General features: G+C 38.0%; 1 protein-coding gene and 1 long non-coding RNA gene across 14 annotated transcripts in view; one reads left to right on the forward strand and one right to left on the reverse strand.

The window, feature by feature from the left end:
• Positions 1–16599, forward strand: part of TACC1 (transforming acidic coiled-coil containing protein 1) — a gene marked incomplete at its 5' end in the record, with an annotated part of 113916 nt that overhangs the window by 61319 nt on the left and 35998 nt on the right. The gene's annotated exons all lie outside the window — the stretch shown is intronic.
• The window catches only part of LOC308634951, a 107191-nt gene continuing 91472 nt past the window's right edge, over positions 881–16599 (reverse strand). Inside the window, exons 5-6 of one of the 3 annotated variants that reach the window (XR_014019119.1) lie at positions 2989–3521; positions 881–2754 (exon numbers count right to left, since the gene is read on the reverse strand). This is a non-coding gene — a long non-coding RNA (uncharacterized lncRNA). The other 2 variants (XR_014019118.1, XR_014019120.1) reach the window with 2 other exon arrangements.

The raw sequence follows: 16599 nt of genomic DNA on the forward strand, positions 1-16599 counted from the left end.
TTAGGAATTAAACCCACAGTGTCACACATGCAAGGCAAGCACTGAGCTACATCCCCAGCCCTTTTCATTTCATTTTGAGACAGGGTTTTGCTAAGTTGCCCAGGCTGTCTTCAGACTTTCGATGTTCCTGCCTCAGCCTCCCCAGGAGCTTGGATTATAGGGGCCACTACTATGCTTAGCTGAGGGCTAGTTTTTTATTCTAAGGCTTTGAGTTTTATGTAGAGACGAATACTGTGCAAACATTTTTCATTAGGTATATTTTGAAGCATTCCATTCAAATCTACAAGTAAGATTTCTAGGGATTTAGTTTAGCATCCTTTATCTGTTCTCAACAAGAGATTGCTTTATTAGTATTTCCTATAAATAATGGGATTAATACATTCCTTAATGTTACCTACTCCAATAGTCCAACCCATGTGGCTCCTTTGACAGCATCCTGGGCTAATGTTTTATTTTTTTGGTGTGATTGGCTCTTTCACAGTTCACTTTGTCATGCTATATGATTCTTTTTTAAAAGTTGGGCACTGTGGAAATGCCACAGTGTAATCCCAGCTACTTAGGAGGCTGAGGTAGGAGGATCACAAATAATAGTTTAGCAAGACCCTCTCAGAATAAGAAGGGCTGGAGATGTAGCTCAGTTTTAGAGTACTCTGAGTTTAATTTCCAGTACTGGGGGGTGGGGGGTGATAGTTAAGGCTTAAAAACTTTAACCATTTGATTTTTTTTGAGGAGAGCGAGAGAGAGAATTTTTAGTATTTATTTTTTAGTTCTCGGCAGACACAACATCTTTGTTGGTATGTGGTGCTGAGGATCGAACCCGGGCCGCACGCATGCCAGGCGAGCGTGCTACCGCTTGAGCCACATCCCCAGCCCCTTGATTTTTTTTTCATATAATGTTTTCAAGTTGGAGATTCCAATTAGTAGTAAATTTGATGAGAGCCTTGCTTTCTTTGTTGCTTTGTTTATTTCAGTGTAAATGAGCTGTGTAGAAAGCATTTCTTCTTCTCTGTAGTACTCCACTCAAGAGAATGTCTTCTTGGGGAAAAAATTTAAGTTTTTCCAGCAAGGACTAAGAGAACCACAGAGGAACAACAATATTTGACTAAAAAACTCCAGGGCAGGGGAGCAAAATCTACCTTCTGAAAGTAAAGATTTTAGTAACATCCAGAATCAAACCAGTTTTTCTTTTTTAAAGTGAATAATGAAATTATGAACTTCTTAAGAAATATAATAATGATTAAACTTATTTCAGTATTGCACTTGTCTGTTTTGGGATTACCTGAATATCAAATATGAAGCAATACAACTTACTTTAGTAATTTCTGATGGCAGAGGCATTTTCTGCCTAGGTGTTTAGGGGGCCAGGAGGAGTCTGCAGTCCTAAAATTGTATTGCTGTCATTTAATGTCCCACCTAAAAATGAATGTGGCCTAAAGCCATTTAAAGTTAAAGAGCAGTCATAGTGTCTTCTTAAGTGGCCAGTAATACTGCCCAGAGGAAGTTCTGGGAGTATAATCATTTTGTTACAATCTCCTACACCCAGAATAGTGATGGGAGATCACAGCTTATCTACTTAAAGCAGCCATCTTAGTGGGGAGTTGATAAATGAAGGTTGCTGAATGCCTGGTGACTGTTACAAAGTTGGGCCTAGAAAGGCTTTGCTTCTTGGAGGTCAGGAGCTCATCCTGCAGGACCTCAAGCCTAGTTTTATGAGTTTACATAAACATAATTAGATCCCCAGGGGGTTTAGATTGGTTATGACAAATTCACAAGGGAATAATAATTATATGGAGTATTTTATTTTACTTATTTATTGTTTTGTGACAGGTTCTCACTGTATTGTCCAAGCCAACCTAAAACTCTCCATCCTCCTGCCTCGGCCTCCTGAGAAGCTGGGTAGATAGCTGTGTATCACCATGCCTGGCTTGGAGTATTTTTTAAATTCACAAATGCAAAATGTACCTTGAAAGTTCTGTTGACAGATACAAACACTCTTCCTAGCAGTCCAAGTAGCCTCTTTCTTATGTCATTGCTGGAAATATAGCAAAGGTCTCATTTTAAGATTACCATCTAGTAGACTACTAACTTTCTATTTCAGTTGTAAGTTGTTGGATGTATTGGAAGCAAATAATTTTTGCCTACAGCATCTTACTTAGTTACAGCAATGATACAATGAAATAGGGCACATGTGATTTCCACTTCACAGACTGGGCTATGAGGGCCATGGTTTTTACTCCCAGTAGTGGATCTGGGTCTTGAATTCTGCTTTTATTGACCACACATCCAGGGCTTTTTGGAACATATTATACAGCTTTTCTCTCCAGAGAATTCTGTGAGTCTCTCTCTTCACTATCTGAAGAGAAGGCTTAGAGGAAATAAAGGTTCTTAAAATTAATGTGTGACAGGGAAATCATCCTCTTTAAATGATAGTTAAAAAAAAATCAGGATATACATCTTCCACATGTGTTAATTTAGCATACATGATGTCTGATTTGTTTTAGGAAAATTTTGAACATCAGAAGTTTGGAATTTTGCAGCACAATTTATGTACAGATTAATAGTTAGAAACAAAAACATCACTGGGTAAGCAGTGAAGTTTCATTGAAAACATTTTGCTTCCTTAATGCTTAGCTTCAGCTATCAGAAGTAAAGAACAATGGAAAAATTCATTAATATCTTTTGCTTTTCCTTTTCCCTTAACTTATATATGGAAGAGAAGAAGCAGGCATGTTGCAGCCTTCTGGGACTCTGCACCTGTTTGGGGGTAGAAAGAGGATGGTTGGTTTGGTTTTAGTGCTGGGGATCAAACCCAGGACGTCAAACATACTAGGCAAGTACTATACTACAGGGCTCCATTCCTAGTTCCACAAGGAATTTTTAAGGGTTCTGCATTGCTACTGTATAACTAATTATTCTAAAACTTAGCTTAAAACAGCAAACATTTATCTACCATAGTTTTAATAGGTGAGGAATTTGTCAGCAGCTTACCTGGGTGATCTAGTTCAGGTTACCTGTGAGAATGCAGTCAAGATTTTTCCCGGAAATAGTCATTTGAAAACTACACTGGGGCTAGAGTATCTTCTAATCCAGGTCACTCTGGCCAGTTAGTGCTGGCTGTTGGTAGGAGGCTCAGTTGCTCATTATTTGATTCCTTCCACGTGGTTGCTCCATTGTCCTTACTTTATGGCAACTGGCTCCCCCAAGATTCAGTGTTTCAAGAGTAAGCAAGTTAAAAGCTGCAGTGTCTTTTGTTGACTTAGCTTCAGTAAGTGGTTCGTATGCTATTTTCTTGAGATAAGTTTCCACGGTATCTTTTTGATGACATACATCAGTCTTAAGGGTGTGAATACCACGAGGTAAGACTCATTGGGGACCATCTTGAAGGCTACAAGGCCCTTTTCTGCTTTTTAAAACACTTATACCAAACGATATAATTTCACAGACTGCAAATGTTTTCCCATTGCTTGCTTCTTTTGGGGCCTCTTCACTGCCTTCCTGAACTCTTCGTATTGCCTTGTTTTCTGGAGTGGAGGAACAGAGTGGCAGGTGAGGTGATGTAGTCCTCAGCCAGTGTCAGCCTGCTGTAGAAATATCTATGCACCCACTCTGTACTGGCTGCTATTGCTTTGTCTGGAAGCTCCTCTCTTGCTGAACATTTGTCCCTCTTTTTCTTTATCTAGCATCAGCTTCCCAGCTGTGTGGGTGGTTGCTACTTTGTGAGAGAGGCAGTTGGTATTTTGAATTCTCCAGTAATTATTTTTGAAGAGATTGCACATTATGGTTGTTTGGCAGCAACAGACTGAAGTTACACAATTTCATATCTCTGCAAAGAAGTCCCATCTGTTAACACATGCACTTTCTCCCCTTGCTCTTCCTGCTGAAATACTTTAGAGATGAAGAGGTCCTATAGAAAGAGCCCTCAGATTTTGGTGTGTGGTAGATGATTTCTAATCTGTATGAAATGTAACCTCAAACAAATCCAGATGGTTCCAGAACCAGTGGGCATCTCATGAGTGAGAAGACATTAATACACTTAGGCTTCCTGGGAGACAGACACTTTCTAACAGGCCCCACCCTCTGACTATATAATCCTGGCCTTCAGAGGATAGAGTTTTGAGTCTCTTTATTTTATTTAGTTGGCGTTGGGAGTTGAACTCTGCGCCTTGTGCATGTTAAGCACGTGCTCTACCACTGAGCTATCAATTCCTCAGTTTCTTTTCAAATTTAACCGCATAAGGTGCTATTTTTGGAAAATTTAAGTGTTTTTTTTTTTTTTTTATCCTTAGCACAACCTTTTTCATCTTATCAAGTGGATTTCTAGACTATTCTTTACCCACAAGTTAAGTTTTAGGTCTTAGAATGAATCTCTCCCTGGAATTAGGAGCTTATCTCAGGAAAACAACATAGCAGCTGATGCCCTATCTCAGAAAACTCAAGAAAAAGTTGCTAAACTTGCCCTCCCTCAGCACCTGGGCAATTTTTTTTTTTTTTTTTTTTAAAGAGGGTTGGAATGAAGAGATTTGAATAGTTAGTTGTCTTGGTTCAATCAGAGTGTGTGTGTGTGTGGTGGGTGTTCTGCTTTGGGTGGTGAGACAGCTTCAATTACAGCATGGCTAAGAGGATGTCCTGCCTTGACTAATTGACTTGGTACTCTTCTCCCCAACTCCATGCTTCTGAGTGGCGTGGGGTCCCAGTGGTTAAAAGGCCTTCTCATATAGTTAGTCAGATTAGTCTGTGGACAATACATTGTATCTACTTCTTCCATTTTAAGGCTGACAGCCTTGGCTAAGTGACTGAGAATATAGATACACAAAATACATTTCAACTTCAAGGGAATCAGAGGGACTGGAAACTCAAAGACATGAAACTGGGGGGAACTCAAATTTTGGACTCTTGCCTAAATGCTAATGGGTATCTTATTAACAGTCTTCTCAGATCAAACTACTTGAGCAGAAGGGGGTGGGGCCTGCTAGAATCAACTTGTTTCCTCTCCTGCAGCTCTTGATTCAGCATGGGAAAGGGTGGGCAGGAGGGCAAGACTAAGGCTGCATGGGGCCTTCAAAGGGCCTACAAAAGCAAAAGGTCATCAAATGAAGAAAAACAAATGTTAATCCTATACACAGCTATTGATATAGAGCTGAGCAGCTTCATCACTCAGTACTTATATAGGTTTTTTCTGTATAAAAAAGATAATTAAGTAAGAAGGATATACCCCTTTATGTATCAGTTGTTTGCTTCACAGTGGACCCTGATTGAGCATCAACTCTGGTATACTTGGTTTCTGTTTGGGGAATGCAAAAGGAGAGATAGGGAATAAGTCCCTTATGGATTTCAGGGTCTAGAAGAAGCTAGCTGGGTTCCTTTTCCCATTCCTCTTGACTTTCCAAGAAGTTTTAACAGTGAAAAACAGGGAATGTGTGAGGGAGGACTTGAAAGAAGTCAGTTGTCTTCCTACCCCCAAAATAAAACAAAAACTAAAGATTTTGGATCTTGACAATTGTTATATTTCTAGGGTGTTTCATATGCTTGGTTATATCTGTTGTAGAAGAGGGGTGATTCATTTTTTTCTACCTCTTTCTGTAAATAGAACTTATCTAGCACACTGTAGACTTCCTCAAGAGAAATTTAAAATCCAAATGGATGTGATAGTGAGATCTGTTACCTCTTTCAAGTATGTGTCCCCAAAAGTGATACACAGAAGAGGACTCCTTAAAGCATTTTCTGAAATGTTAAGTCTGTAGTATAGAAGAATGCTATATTAGGAATCACAGGACGCTGCTCTGATCTTTTACTGTAGGTCTGAGCCTCCATTTTGTTTTTGTTTTTACCAGTTTTATAGAGTTCACATGTCATACATTTCACTTGTTTAAAAGGTGCACAATTAAGTGGTTTTAGTATCTACACAGAGTTGTGCAAGTATCACCCCAGTCTAATTTTTAGAATGTTTTATCACTCCCAAAAGAAGCCCTGTACCCATTATACCTATAGGCAGTCATATACTATTTCTCTCTCATTCCACCCCACACTTCTAGGATAATCTGTTTTGTGTCTCAAGAGATTTGTTTATTCTGGACATTTCATATAACTAGAGTCATACATTATGTGCAACTTGATCCATTCTACCAACTAAGCTATATCCCCATCCCTTTACAGTACTTTTTTCGACTATATTATAGCAAGCACCTCATTTCTCATTATTATTGCTTAATATTATTTATTTAATGATAGTTATTCTAGTAGATATGAAGTGGTATCTCATTGTGAGTTTGATTTGCATTTTCCTCATGGCTAATGATGTTGAACATATTTATTTGTTTTTGTGATACTCAGAATTGAACCCACGACCTTGTGCATGCTAATAAGCAAGCACTCTACCACTGAGACACATTCTCAGCCCTGGATTTTCTTTTTCTTTTTCTTTTTTTTTTTTTTTTTGGGCCCCAAACAATGGACATAGTGACAGTATTTTATTCATGCAGCATCCTGATTTTACCCAACATGCTCCCTTGGAATTGTTTTTCTATGTGTTTCCCCACAACCCATGGTCCCATGGTAGACACTGACCCCAGGCTTCTTCTGGATGTTCAGAACACCCTGGCACAGCCCTTGTCTCAGGGACATGACCAGGGCATGGCCAGAAAGTCCCTTGGTGGAGATCCGAAGTACAAACTGAGAGAGAGATTCTCTTCAGTGATGTGCATGAGGACTTGAGTGGGGACCTTTCCTGCCTGATGGAAAGAGCTGCCCTGGAATGGTGTGGACACAATGGTGCATCCATCCTTCCCTTTGGTTAGCCCTGGATGGTCTTATGTATTCTCTAGAGAAATCCCTATTCAGATTCTTCACTTTTTAATTGGGTCATTTATCTTTTTAATATTCAGTTATAAGAATACTTTGTTTTCTAGATACAAATCTCTTATCAGATATTTTATTGTAAATACTTCTCCCAGTCTTTAGGTTATCTTTTCACTTTCTTGATGGTAGTATTTGAAGTGCAAAAGTTTTTAATATTGATGAAGCTCAATTTTTTTGTTTTTTGTTTTTTGTGGCTTAGGTGTCAAATTTAAGAAGATTTTGACTAATTCACAGTCACAAAGATTTACTCCTATTCTTTTTTTTCCTTCTTACAGTTTTATAGTTTGAGCACATTTAGGTCTGTGATCCATTTTGAGTTAATTTTTGTATTTAGGTAAGAAAGTAGTTCAGCTTCGTTCTTCTGTATATAGAAATCCAGTTGTCCCAGAACCACTTGTTGAAACTTGTCCTCATTGAATTAACTTTTCTCCCTTGTCAAAAATCAATTGACCAGGGGCAATTGGGGATATAGCTTAGTTGGTAGAGTGCTTGCCTCACATGTACAAGGCCCTGGGTTCAATCCCCAGCACCACAAAACAACAACAAACAATTGACCATAGTTTTAAGGGTTGATTTCTAAACTCTGAATTCTGTTTGGCTTACCTATGACTCTCATTGCTGGTACCATACTATCTCAACTAGCTTTTTAGTAAGTTTTGGAATCAGGAAGTATGTATCCTCAAACTTTGTTCTTTTTGTTTGTTTCCCCAAGATTGCTTTAGCTATTGTATTTTGTTGTAACTATTAGATCAATTTGTTAATTTTTGCAAATAAACCAGCGGGAATTTTGATAGGGAATTATTTTAATCTATAGATAAATTTGAGAAGTAGTGCCATTTTAACACTATTAGATTTTAACAATCCACAAACATGGGATGTCTTTTCTATTCATTTATGTTTTAATTTCTTCAAACAATGTTTCATAGCTTTTAGACACAATTTTTGTTAAATCTATTCCTAAGTATTCTTTTTAATGTTATTATAAATGAAATTTCTTTTTAAAAATTTTCTTTATGGATATATAGATACACAACTAATTTTCACATATTGAACTTATATCCTGCAGCCTTGGATTCATTTACTATTTAGGTTTTATTTGGTAGATTTCTTAGGAATGCTTCTACAAGATTATGTCATCAGAAAATAGAGACAGATTTACTTTCTTTGTGATTATGAGACCTTTTATTATATCTTTTTCTTGTCTAATTGCCTTGGCTAGAACTTCTGGGACTTTTAAAAGTAGAAGTGCAAGGGCTAACATTCTTATCCTGTTCTTGACCTTAGAGTGAAAATATTCAGTCTTTTACCATTAAGTGTCATATTAGTGGTGGGGTTTTCATAGATGTCCTTTATCAAGTTGAGGAAGTTCTCTTCTATTCCTAGTTCGTTAAGTGTTTTTATCATGAAAAGGTGTTGGATTTGTCAAATGCTTTTTATGTGTATTTGATAGGATCATCTGGGTTTTGTCCACTATTCTATTGACAGGGTATAGTACATTAATTGATTTTCAGATGGTAAGCCAACCTTGCATTCCTGTGATAATATCATCTTTTCTGTGTGCCTCTGTATTTGGTTAGTATTTTGTGGAGGAATTTTTCATCAATATTCAGCAAGAAATAATTAATTGATCTATAGTTTTTTTGTCATTTTGTTGCCATTGTTTTCTTTGTGATGTCCCTTTTTGTTTTGGCGTCAGGGTAATATTGGACTTATAGAATGAGTTGGAAAATGTTTCCTCCTCCATTATTATTTGAAAAGAATTTAATTATTTAAATATTTGGCAGAATTCACCAATCTGGTGAACTTATGGTCTTTATCAGTTTACTGTCAACTTGTTTTAGATTAATTCAGATTTTCTATTTCAGATTGACTCAGATTCAGTAGTTTGTTTTTCTAAGAATTTATCTAAGTTGTCTGATTTGTTAACATAGTTATGTATGTGTCATTTTCTTATTTTTAAATGGAATGAGTAAAGCCCTACATGGCTTTTGCATAGAGTCGATTTGAGGATCAGATTAGGTAATGTTTTTGAAAGTGCTTTGAATTCTGGGTAAATGTAAATTAGTTTGTTCCAAATTCTTAATTTTAGAAAAACAGCTTGATTTCACTAGAACAAATTTGAGTTATTTAAAAAAATTTATTTTCATTTTTCACACTCAGCCTCAAAAGTAGACCAGTGTGGGGCTGGGGTTGTAACTCAATGGTAGAGTGCTTGCCTAGCATGCGTGAAGCACTGGGTTCGATCCTCAGCTCATCATATAATAAATAAATAAATAAATAAAGGTATTGTGTCCACCTATAATTTTTTAAAAAAGTAAATATTTAAGAAAAAGTAGACCAGTGTTACCACTCTACAATTTATGAAATTTAACACTTGTGCTGTGCTCCTCTTCTATGAGTGGCATTTCAAAAAAAGATACTGTTACCATTGTTACCAAATGAATATGAACCAAGGTTGTATTGAAAGGAGAATTAAAAAAATGAGTTTTGGATCTTTCCTATCTGTTGAAAGGTAGCAGAACATAGATCCTATGATACTAGGGTCAAAAGGCACTCATGCTCTCATCCTAGGCTCTGATCCATTCAGTTTCTAACTGGCACTGAGTGCCACTGTTTCCTTTTTTTTTTTTCCTGAGGAAATGCTGAGCTTGCTCCAGTCATTGATTTCCTACCTTGTCCGGTAGTCCGCATCCCTTAGATAACATTGTATTCATTCATCCAACCCATCTTGCTTCTAAATCTATGATAAAGTTTCTTTGAAATACAATCGAGTGGGCTTTCAAATATAAAGCATTATTTTATATAATGCTTTTAGGTATATGTATTACTTTTCTAAATACAAAGCCAATGCAAAAAAGGAAGTAACTCATTAAAAGAAAGGGAAGTTGGTGATGCAGGAAGTGACCACTTTAGAATCAGAAGCCAGCACTGGTAGTGTTTTTGTGTAAAAACATGTTTGCTCCATGAGGTGGCAATCACATGAGAAGATGATAGTTATCACCTTACAGTTCAGCACTTGCCTATTATCCAAAGGGGCTCTGAGTGTAGCTTTTGGTTCAAAATGTTTATAAGCCCATGCACTTACTTTGTGGTTCATTTGTGCCAGAGCATTAGCACAGTGTGCATGACCATTAGCAGTGGGTTCATGGTTATCTTAAAAAGTATTCTGTGATTTGATTTTAGGGCTCTAGGTCCAGTTTAAACTAATTATAGAGTGCTGACATTGAACATCTGGCTTGGCCCTTTATGTAGAATTTCTTTTTACTGTGATATAGTCAATTGCTTTTATGTATTTGTAAAATTTCACTATCAGTGCTAATCTCTTCTACTCGCATTGCATATCTTTTATATGGCCTTCAGTAGCAGAGAAGGCCTTTGGGCCTGAGTTCAGAAATCTAGGCCTGTGGCTTGGTTCCTAGGGTCCTTTCTATAGTTGTTAGCAGTTGTGTTTTATAGTTGTCACATTATAGTCTCAGGGATTGTATGAAGGTTGAAATCAACTTCTCAAGTGAGATCAGAACAGAGTTATGATGTATGAATAGTTCCAACTGTTGGAGATATCTGGCCTGCATTGTCATATGCATTCCTTATCTTCTGGGTGCCCAGAAGTATGGCACTGGGGGCTTATTCCTAGTGACTAGTCCTCTGCTTCCATCCTGATTTTTCAGATGCCTGCCCCTCAGTGGATATGATGATAAAGAGCAGTGTACTTGACTCTGTCATCCCCTAAACATTGAACCTCCACCCTGACACCCTTCTTTCTAGTTTTATGATCTCACTTGGGCTTTTCGGGTTCATCCTATGAATGAAGAGAAATAAGATTAATGAAGATGGTTCTAGAATGGATTGGGGGACCTCTTTAGCATGGTGAGCTATGACCTCCCTGCCTGTGCTCAGCTAGGTTCCATTGTATGTACATGTGTGAATAAATTCTACCCTTTGGTCTTGGGAGAAGAAGAGGTGGGGCTGGTAATATAATTCCCCCTTATCTCTGGCTTCAGTTACCCAAGATTCACTGGGCAGCAAATCTAGTCCAAATTTCCTTCATAATTTCATGAATAAAAGATTCATTCTTACTGTAGATATTAGCAACCTTGGCATATAATTTTTATTTTTTCCTCATTAAGTGAGAACTTTCACCTTTTCACTTAAAGGAATACTCCATGACCTCTCTTTGGCATATACAGACTGCCAGCATCATTATTCTTACTATTTGGGGCCATTATTAAGTAAAATGAGTGTTAATTTGAGCACAAGCACCGCAGTACCATGACAGATGATCTGATAACTGAGATGCCTATTCAGATATTTTGAGAGAGATAGATCACATTCACATAATTTTTATTATAGTTGAATGGTCCTTTAATATCCGCAGTGGATTAGTTCCTCCTTCTAATCACATGTTTGTGTTTGATCTTTCTGGTGGCCACCCCCCATCCTGCAGCCAGTTGGATGTGAGATACTGTTTGTGCATTTCAAGGCTGGAAAAAGTCCCAGTGTGTGTATGTCTTTGAGATTCAGGAGGCTTGTCCAGATTTTGGCAGCTTTCTCATTTGTCATAGCAGATGTTTAGAAACCCATAAAAAGGGTCATATGTAGCTAAAGGAGAGGAAATGATGGAATGGACAAATCTAAAAGGAGCTGACAGGCAGTGTTTCAGCATAGAGCTAAAATCTGGGAGGGAAAAATCAAACCATATTTGAGAACATGCCTCATCTGAAGTGTTTGCACATTATAGTCTCAGGGATTATATGAAGGACGTTGTTTTCCAAGTGGTTGCTTTTACCTTTTCTTAAATGTGATTATGTATCTAAAAGCACCTAACGAAGTAGGTTCTTAATGTTGATTAATTGACAACTTCTGAGTTTCAAAAATATTTTGAGTTAATGAAATTCCCCCTTTTCTAAGACTTCAAGGCTTTTCGTAAACTTGTATTTTAACCCAGTATATTTTCAGCATATATAGTCTAGAATGTTAAGCTGTTTGCCTAAATTCTTAAAATCTTGCTATTCCATGACTTTTCTTTTAAAAATACTATAAAAGGGAGAAGAGAACTCTTATTACATGAAAATAGTCTTTTTATCCTGAATAAGCATCAGAGGCATCTGCTGCTGAAGAGCACGTGGGCAATTCACACAACCTTAGGTTTGGAAAAGGCTGATTATTGAAAGGAAGAGTTTCATTAACAGCAGCAGAAGTGGAAGCGTTGGTCTATTTTTGGATTTCCTCTGTTTGCTCTGAATCTATCTCCAGACCTAATCTCTAACAGGCTGTGTTCACCAAGCCTCCCAGCAGTGCTGAGCTTGTCAGAACCAAACTCATCAAATACATTCTGGGAGGGAGGTTTCCAGCACTCTGGAAGAAGGTTTTTAGGGACTACATGATTTTTATGAAAATGGAAAGGCATAGACAGAGGTAGGTTAGTGATATAACTGCTTTCAGATAAAGAGTAAGGACTGATAGCTATGGCTAGAACTGTGAATTGTGGAGGATGGAGGAACTGGAGCCTCTTAAGAATTTGTGTATTTTACTCTTTATTAAAAGTTACTTGTCGTGTGATACAAGAAGTTTAGTTTCTGCTCTAGAGCAGAGCAGGTGTATGGGTCAGCGGGTTCCAGGACACTTGCTGATGTGAAGGCAAATAAAATCTTTCCCAAACATTCCTTTTTAAGTTGTGTGGTTAATTTATGTTCTCACAGCTCCCCAAACTGGTTTAATTAAACGAGCAATCTTCTCCTACCCACTTCCTCCGTACTTCTTTTTGGTGACAAGACATTGAACTGAGGTGAGGGTCTCTAGGACTTACATGTAGGACTGGGCATCTGCACCGAGTTGGTCGAGAAATGTAAGAGCAGGGTGTCTTTTTGGCAGAGCTCCCCAGCTGTCTGCTCAGGCTGGGGACTGGAGCCAGATGAGGGGTGTCTGTTTTTCTTCCCCATTCCTCCAAGGCAGGGCAGCATGTTTTATGATGTAGCAGATACAGCTTCCGTGACACCCACCCAAACATTGCATAAATCTCTCAATCCCCAGCCACTTGACCACTGGATATGAGAACACAGATAACAGTAAGAACAGTATGTGTGGCTGAAGCTGTTTCACACAAAGCCCTTTGGTCTATTTCTATATCTGGTACTATCCTCTTGGCTATAGAGCTAGGAAGGCAGGTGGGAGTTTAGGAATGGGGAGGGCCTGGGCCCTTTCCTTAATCAGTAGAGTCACAGTTGTCCAAGGCAGGTACTGGGGCAGGGTGGGGTTACAAACTTTGCCTTATACTGAGATGTTTCCTCCTTTTTCAATTCCTCCTTCCTCCCCAGCTCTCTGGCTGCCTCCCCTGCCCCTGTGGCCTCCATTTCTAGAGTTTCAGGTTCTCAGTTTAGTAAAAGCAGGAGAGGGAAAAAGAGGAAGGAGGATCTTAAAGGAGAGGTTAGAGGCTAGAAACTTTGCCCCCTCCCTTTTTTTTCCCATGGAGATTAGGACAGAAATTAAAGGCTAGGAGAGAGTTGAGTGGAAGAAGATTCTCATAGATTTCCTTCTTTGGGAGGCATGGGATTGATGGTGAAGGAGTTTGGATAAAAAGAGAAAAAGAACCCCAAGAAGTGAATGAATAATGAAATCTAGAAGGAAGGAAAAAAGACTGCTCAGCTCCTGAGATCTGAGTTTTGGTAGCACTCTACTTATCCTGACTTCGGAGTTGGCCTTTACTCTTAAGTTTTCTTAAGCCTAAAGGGAAAGAATGCAGTGGTCTTGATTATTAAGGCATCCTGTGAGGGAGAATGGTGGTAAATGTTTAGGAATCATGACAGGGAGAGGATAAAGGGAGAGAGAAACTTTTAAGAGGTCCATTTTTCCCCGTAGTGATCAGGATTTTGCTATATTTGCTGACACCATCCTACACCCCCACACAACTTTTTTCTCTTTTTAATTTGTTGCTTAAGGTTTGGGGTTTGTTTTTGTTTTTGTTTCTATTTGCAGTACTGTAGATTGAACCCAGGAGCATTAGTACCACCCTCATTGAAGGCTCCAAAATAACAGTTTTACTTCCATTTTGACCCTCTTCCAACCCTTTTTCACACTGCAACCGGAGTGAGCTGTTTAAAATATAAATCTGACTGTATTCCTTTGCTTAAAACTCTTTGTGGCTTTTTGTTGTTCTTAAGATAAAGCAAAATTCTTGAAATGGCCTATAGGACTCTGCAAGCATGATGGCTTTTTATATTTTTTCCAGCCTCTGGGAATTTAACCTAGGACATTGCCTGCCACCAAGCTATGCCCCCACCCCTTTTTAAAATTTTTATTTTGAGGCAGGATTTTGTTAAGTTGCTAAAGCTGCCATTGAATTTGTATTCCTCCTGCCTGAGCCTCCCATGTCACTGAGATTATGGGTTTGTGCCACCACACCTTGCTAATTCAGTTATCATTTAATCAGTGTCTGTCTTTCCATAAGAAGAGAGACCTCACTGGTTTTGCTTGCTATTGTATTGCCAGTGCTTAGGATAGATCTCAATTCACACACACACAAACTCACATCTTTGTTAAATTACCCAGTGAATCCATGAATGAAAAGGGCAAGTGAACCATCCAGAAAACATGAATACAGATTATAATGTAGAGTCTCACCATTTAATTGTTATAAAACTTTTAAATATTTAGAGTCTTGAGACTATAAAAGGACCCTCAGGTCCCTTCTTTTTATCAATAGGAAACTGAGGCCCAGATTGCTAAAGTGACTTGAAAAAGTCCCCAGGCTATTTAACAAAAAAAAAAAAAAAAAAAAAAAAAACAGTACTATTGCTCAGATCCTTTGACCACTAATCCAAACATTCTCTGTGGTTGAGTCATGGCTCTTCATACATTTCCAGAAGGAATACAGAAGCAAAGAATTAGAAAAAACCTTAGGGGCACTGAATTGGCCTTACTGGAAACCATTCTTTACCATATCTAATGGATAGGGTGCTCATTTTAACAGTTGTCCACATAATGCTTATTTTGTCTTTGATGTGACAATAATTCTAATCCCTTTTACCTCAAGTAACCCTTAAAATATTCAAAGACTCTATTAATGTTTGTTGTTTTCTGGGCTAAATATCTTAGATTAGTTGTTAATAGATACAACCATCTTGACTTAATGTTCATCTAAGGGCCTTTATATTTGTTCATGATTTTTTTTAAGATGAGGAATTCAAAACTAAACTCAATTGAACTGAATTCACAATACCAAATATCATGTGATCAGGAAGATTATAGGAAACTACAGTAGTCTCTACTTTCCACAATTTCACCTACTGTGGTCAACCATGGAACAAAAATATTAGATGGCAGATTTCAGAAATAAACAACTCATAAGTTTTAAATTATGTGCCATTCTGCATAGTGTGATGAAGTTTTGAGCTATCCCACTCTGGTTGCCCTGACATGGATCTTACCTTTTTCATCACTTGGTTCCTGTCTAGGTTCTCATACTTGGAGTGCTTGTGTTCGGATTACCCTTGTTTTACTTAATAATGGCCCCAAAACATAAGAGTGGAGATACCGGTAATTTGTATATGCCAGAGAACAGCTAAAGTGCTCCTTTAAGTGAAACGGTGAAAGTTCTCTGCTTAATAAGAAAGAAAATTCTAAGTTGAGGTTGCTAAGATCTGTGGTAAAAAAAAAAAATTTCTTGTGAACTTATGAAGAGAGAAACATACATTTGTGCCAGTTTTGCTGTTACACCTTAAAGTGCAAAAGCTACAGCAACACTATGTGATAAGTGCTTAGATTAGATGAAAAAGATGTTGAATTGTGGGGTTTGGTACTGTCTGTGGTTTCAGGCATCCACTGGGAGTCTTAGAACATATCCAGGGAGAAGACCAGGACTACTGTATTTGTTCTGGCCCTCAAGAGATGTTTTAATATACATATATGGTTTGGTGGCCAGGCCATGGGGTTTGGACAGGCTTTAATATACATATATGGTTTGGTGGCCAGGCCATGGGGTTTGGACAGACTTTGGTTTGCGTACTGATTAAGGGCTGTTGTCTAGATTCAATAAAATAATCCAGGTGAGCTCTTAGTAGTCCATTGGCTGGTTCATACAAACCTCAGTGCATTTTACTTACTATTTTTGTCACTGATGTTGTCAGTCTAAATTGAAAGAATGATTCTCTAAAAAACAATGACTTTTATTTGGGAATAGCGGAGCATTACAATGTGAATACACATGCCATAGTCATTGAGACAAAGGAAATGTTTAAAAGCAAAAGTGAGGAAGATTACCTCAGATGTTTTCAAACAATAATCCTTGGCTGCAGTGATTAATAATGGGACTTTTATATATAATTGAATAGGCTCTTTTAACTGAACCTGGTACACATATTTGACACACATAAATATTTACAGTCCTGAGGTTTGCTTTTGTTTGTTTTGGAGTTTTTTTTATACTAGGGATTGAACCCAGGGGTACTTTACCACTGAGTCACATCCCCAACCCCTTTCGATTTTTATATTGAGACAGGGTCTCACTGAGTTGCTTAGGACCTTGCTAAATTGCTGAGGCTAGCCTTGAATTTGTGATCCTCTTGTCTTAGCCTCCCCAGCTGCTGGGATTATCGTCATGCCCCATTCTGCCATCCACCCTGCTTGCAGCCCTAAGTTTCTGATAGTATGTTTTTATTATTGTTTGTCTTCCTTTTCCTCTTATCAACACAGGTAAACAATAGTAGCATGTTCATGTATCTGGAGAGAAATAATAGAATCAGCACCTGG

Source organism: Spermophilus citellus (assembly GCF_964194105.1).
Source record: "Spermophilus citellus genome assembly, chromosome: 16".
Classification (NCBI taxonomy): domain Eukaryota; kingdom Metazoa; phylum Chordata; class Mammalia; order Rodentia; family Sciuridae; genus Spermophilus; species Spermophilus citellus.